Source organism: Arachis hypogaea, chromosome 19 (assembly GCF_003086295.3).
Source record: "Arachis hypogaea cultivar Tifrunner chromosome 19, arahy.Tifrunner.gnm2.J5K5, whole genome shotgun sequence".
Classification (NCBI taxonomy): domain Eukaryota; kingdom Viridiplantae; phylum Streptophyta; class Magnoliopsida; order Fabales; family Fabaceae; genus Arachis; species Arachis hypogaea.
Genome location: NC_092054.1, coordinates 74,300,817 through 74,306,655, shown reverse-complemented (window position 1 = coordinate 74,306,655; position 5,839 = coordinate 74,300,817). Strand labels below are relative to the sequence as shown.

General features: G+C 36.2%; 1 non-coding gene across 1 annotated transcript; it reads left to right on the top strand.

The window, feature by feature from the left end:
• Positions 1 to 652: 652 nt before the first annotated feature.
• LOC112781084 (small nucleolar RNA R71) lies at positions 653 to 756 on the top strand. Its single transcript, XR_003191880.1, has one exon. It is a non-coding gene; the product is annotated as a small nucleolar RNA R71 (small nucleolar RNA).
• Positions 757 to 5,839: the final 5,083 nt, after the last annotated feature.

Below are 5,839 nucleotides of genomic sequence, written 5' to 3'. Positions count from 1 at the left end.
TTCCAGATTTCTAATGGAAGACCTTGTTTCATTCATGAAACTTACAGTGGCCTTAGATAGATCAGAGACTAGATTTGCTAAATTAGAAGCATTTTGTTCAGAGTTCTCTGTCTGTTGCTGAGTTGATGATGGAAAAGGCTTTCTATTGCTAAACCTATTTCTTCCACCATTATTAAAGCCTTGTTTGGGCTTTTGATCCTTCCATGAGAAATTTGGATGATTTCTCCATGTTGAGTTATAGGTGTTTCCATAAGGTTCACCTAAGTAATTTACCTCTGCTATTGCAGGGTTCTCAGGATCATAAGCTTCTTCTTCAGAAGATGCCTCTTGAGTACTGTTGGATGCAGCTTGCATTTCATGCAGACTCTGAGAAATCATATTGACTTGCTGAGTCAATATTTTATTCTGAGCCAATATGGCATTCAGAGTATCAACCTCAAGAACTCCCTTCTTCATAGGCGTCCCATTACTCACAGGATTCCTTTCAGAAGTGTACATGAACTGGTTATTAGCAACCATATCAATGAGTTCTTGAGCTTCTGCAGGCGTTTTCTTTAGGTGAATGGATCCACCTGCAGAAGTATCCAATGATATCTTAGATAACTCAGACAGACCATCATAGAATATATCCAGGATGGTCCATTCTGAGAGCATGTCAGAAGGACACTTTTTGGTCAACTGTTTGTATCTTTCCCAAGCTTCATAGAGGGATTCACCTTCTTTCTGTCTGAAGGTTTGAACATCAGCTCTAAGCTTGCTCAGCTTTTGAGGAGGAAAGTACTTGGCTAAGAAAGCCGTGACCAGCTTATCCCAAGAGTTCAGGCTGTCTTTAGGTTGAGAATCCAACCATAATATAGCTCTGTCTCTCACAGCAAAAGTGAAAAGCATGAGCCTGTAGACTTCAGAATCTACTCCATTAGTCTTAACAGTATCACATATCTGCAAGAATTCAGTTAAGAACTGAAAAGGATCTTCAGATGGAAGTCCATGAAACTTGCAGTTCTGCTGCATCAGAGAAACTAATTGAGGTTTCAGCTCAAAGTTGTTTGCTCCAATGGCAGGAATGGAGATGCTTCTTCCATGTAAATTGGAATTAGGTGCAGTAAAGTCACCAAGCATCTTCCTTACATTATTATTATTTTCGGCTGCCATCTCCTTTTCCTGTTCGAAAATTTCTGAAAGGTTATCTCTGGATTGTTGTATTTTAGCTTCTCTTAATTTTCTCTTCAGAGTCCTTTCAGGTTCTGGATTTGCTTCCACAAGAATGTTATTATCCTTGCTCCTGCTCATATGACAAAGAAGAAGGCACAGAAAAATAATAATAATAATAGAGATCCTTTATACCACAGTATAGGGATCCCTTTGTGAGTGGAAGAAAAGAAGGGGAGACAAAGAATGTGATGTAAAGGAAGAAACACAACTGTACGGATGGAAGAGATGTGAAATGAGATGTTAGGACATGAATGAATAAATAGAATAAGATGAGAGAGAAGGAGGGAATTTTCGAAAATTATTTTGAAAAAGAGTTAGTGATTTTTGAAAAATGGTTTTTTGAAAAATGTTAGTAATTTTTGAAAAAATTTTTTTAAATAAAAAATAAAAAATAAAAATAATTAGTTAATTAAAAAGAAATTTTTGAAAAAGGGGGAAGATATTTTCGAAAATTAGAGAGAGGGAGTTAGTTAGGTAGTTTTGAAAAAGTTTAGAAACAAACAAAAAGTTAGTTAGTTAGTTGAAACAAATTTTGAAAAGATAAGAAGTTAGGAGGTTAGAAAAGATATTTTGAAAAGATATTTTTGAAAAAGATAAGATAAGAAGATATTTTTGAAAAGATATGATAGAAATTAGTTTTTGAAAAAGATTTGATTTTTAAAATCACAATTAATGACTTGATTCATAAGAAATCACAAGATATGATTCTAGAACTTAAAGTTTGAATCTTTCTTAACAAGCAAGTAACAAACTTCAAATTTTTGAATCAAAACATTAATTGTTATTGTTATTTTCAAAAATATGGTATAAAAATAAGAAAAATATTTTTGAAAAATATTTTTGGAATTTTCGAAAATAACTAAGAATTTTGAAAAAGATTTGATTTTTGAAAAAGATTTTGAAAAAGATAAGATTTTCAAATTGAAAATTTGATTTGACTCATGAGAAACAATTTGATTTTAAAAATTTTTGAAAAAGTCAATCCAAATTTTCGAATTTGATGAGAGAAAAAAAGGAAAGATATTTTTTTTATTTTTGAATTTTTTATGAAAAACATGAAAATTATGCAATGCATGAAATTTTTATATCAAAACATGTGATGCATGCAAGAATGCTATGAATGTCAAGATGAACACCAAGAACATTTTGAATGCCAAGATGAACATCACAGACACAATTTTGAAAAACTTTTAATGCAAAGAAAACATGCAAGACACCAAACTTAGAATTCTTTAATGCTCAGGCACTAAGAATTCAAAAATGCATATGATAAACATGAAAAGACACAAAACAAAAAATCATCAAGATCAAACAAGAAGACTTACCAAGAACAACTTGAAGATCATGAAGAACACCATGAATGCATGAGAATTTTCGAAAAATGCAAGATGCATATGCAAGTGACACCAAACTTATGATATGACTCAAGACTCAAACAAGAAACAAAAATATTTTTGATTTTTTTTATGATTTTCTAATTTTTTTTGAATTTTCGAAAATTAATTGAAAAAGAAAAATAAGGATTCCAAAATTTTTAATATGAATTCCAGGAATCTTGCATTCTTAGTCTAAAGCTTCAGTCCAGGAATTAAACATGGCTCATGAGCCAGCCAAGCTTTCAATGAAAGCTCCGGTCCAAAACACTAGACATGGCCAATGGCCAGCCAAGCTTCAGCATGTAATTCAGATATGACATGCCTGACATACTCATTCCCAAAGGAATAGACATGGCTTTACAGCCAGCCAAGCTTCAACATGCTTCATGAAACACTAGAATTCATTCTTAAAAATTTTGAATCAAATTTTTGAAAACATTTTTTTTTTTCGAAAACAAAGAAAAATTTTTGAAAGATTTTTGAAAAATTTTTGAAAATAAAACAAAAAGAAAATTACCTAATCTGAGCAACAAGATGAACCGTCAGTTGTCCAAACTCAAACAATCCCCGGCAACGGCGCCAAAAACTTGGTGCACGAAATTGTGATGTCCAGGCTCGAACAATCCCTGGTAATGGCTCCAAAGCTTGGTGCTTTGATCTTAATACATGATTGTCACAACTTCGATACAACTAACCAGCAAGTGCACTGGGTTGTCCAAGTAATACCTTACGTGAGTAAGGGTCGAATCCCACGGAGATTGTTGGTATGAAGCAAGCTATGGTCACCTTGTAAATCTCAGTCAAGCGGATATAAAATAATCATGGAGTTTTCGAATTTAATATAATAAAATAGGGATAGAGATACTTATGTAATTCATTGGTGAGAATTTCAGATAAGCGAATGGAGATGCTTTTCGTTCCTCTGAACCTCTGCTTTCCTGCTATCTTCATCCAATCTGTCTTACTCCTTTCCATGGCTGGCTATATGCAAGGGCATCACCGTTGTCAGTGGCTACATCCCCTCCTCTCAGTGAATAATATGCTCACGCACCCTGTCACGGCACGGCTATTCATTTGTCGGTTCTCGATCATGCTGGAATAGGATTCACCCTCCTTTTGCGTCTGTCACTAACGCCCAGCACTCACGAGTTTGAAGCTCGTCATAGTCATTCAATCATTGAATCCTACTCGGAATACCACAGACAAGGTTTAGACTTTCCGGATTCTCTTGAATGCCGCCATCGTTCTAGCTTACGCCACGAAGATTCTGGTTAGGAGATCTAAGAGATACTCATTCTAGCTTAATTCATGTAGAACAGAAGTGTTTGTCAGGCACGCGTTCATAAGGGAGAAGGATGATGAGCATCACACATAATCATCACCTTCATCACGTTCTTGGGTGCGAATGGATATCTTAGAAGAGAAATAAGAAGAATTGAATAGAAAACAGTAGTACTTTGCATTAATCTTTGAGGAACAGCAGAGCTCCACACCTTAATCTATGGAGTGTAGAAACTCTACCGTTGAAAATACATAAGTGAAGGTCCAGGCATGGCCGAGATGGCCAGCCCCCTAAAACGTGATCACAAGACCAAAATACAATCCAGGATCCAAAGATGGTCAAAAAGACGTCTAATACAATAGTAAGAGGTCCTATTTATAATAAACTAGTCACTAGGGTTTACATGAGTAAGTAACTGATGCATAAATCCACTTCCGGGGCCCACTTGGTGTGTGTTTGGGCTGAGCCTGAGTGTTGCACGTGCAGAGGCCATTTGTGGAGTTGAACGCCAGTTTCTGTGCCAGTTTGGGCGTTCAACTCTGGTTTTGGATCCTTTTCTGGCGCTGGACGCCAGATTTGGGCAGAAGGCTGGCGTTGAACGCCAGTTTACGTCGTCAATTCTTGGCCAAAGTATGAACTATTATATATTTCTGGAAAGCCCTGGATGTCTACTTTCCAACGCAATTAGAAGCGCGCCATTTCGAGTTCTGTAGCTCCAGAAAATCCACTTTGAGTGCAGGGAGGTCAGAATCCAACAGCATCAGCAGTCCTTTTTTAACCTCTGAATCTGATTTCTGCTCAAGTCCCTCAATTTCAGCCAGAAAATACCTGAAATCACAGAAAAACACACAAACTCATAGTAAAGTCCATAAATGTGAATTTAACATAAAAACTAATGAAAACATCCCTAAAAGTAACTAGATCCTACTAAAAACATACTAAAAACAATGCCAAAAAGCGTATAAATTATCCGCTCATCAGTGAGCACCGGATCTTTTTGGAAGAAGAAGCTAGACCCGTGAGACAACCTCAAAGGCGATTAAATCCTACCATTTTGGATGTTGTCAAGAAAGAGGTGACACGGTTACTCGAGGCGGACATCATCTACCCTATTTCGGATAGTGAATAGGTAAGTCCCGTTCAAGTTGTGCCTAAGAAGTCCGGGGTAACCACAATCAAGAATGAAAGTGGGGAGCTCATAGCAACACGGGTGCAAAACTCTTGGCGAGTATGCATAGACTACCGAAGGTTGAACTCGGCCACTAGAAAATATCACTTTTCACTTCCGTTTATCGATCAAATGCTTGATCGATTATCCAGTAAATCCCATTATTGCTTTCTAGATGGCTATTCTAGGTACTTCTAAATACACATTGCTCTAGAGGACCAAGAAAAAATAACATTTACTTGCCCTTTTGGAACTTATGCGTACAAGCATATGCCATTCGGCTTATGCAATGCCCTGGCAACGGCGCCATTTTGATGAATTGGACTCTTGTGTGGTCTATAATTCACAAATGAAATCTCGTTGCAAGTATAGTTTCTAAACCAACAATAGTCCTTTCATACAAAATTTTTTTTGTCACTAGTACAAACCCCTAAATTTATAAACCAAAGTATTGAACCTTGGGTCGTTCTCCCTAGAAATTGCAACAAAGTCCGTTGTTATTGGTTATGGAACATGTTTTGGGGTTTTTGATAAGAGACATGAAATGTAAATGGTGATGAAAATAAACTAATAACTAAAAAGACCTTGGCAAGGTTTGGTGGTCAAGGATCTCTATCCTAATCACTAACCACAACATGAGAATTGGCAAGGATCAACCCCATTAAGTTATCCTCTAACTAATAGAGGAAAGTCAAATGAGCTATGTGATGAGCGGATAATTTATACGCTTTTTGACATTGTTTTTGGTATGTTTTTAGTAGGATCTAGTTACTTTTAAGGATGTTTTCATTAGTTTTTATG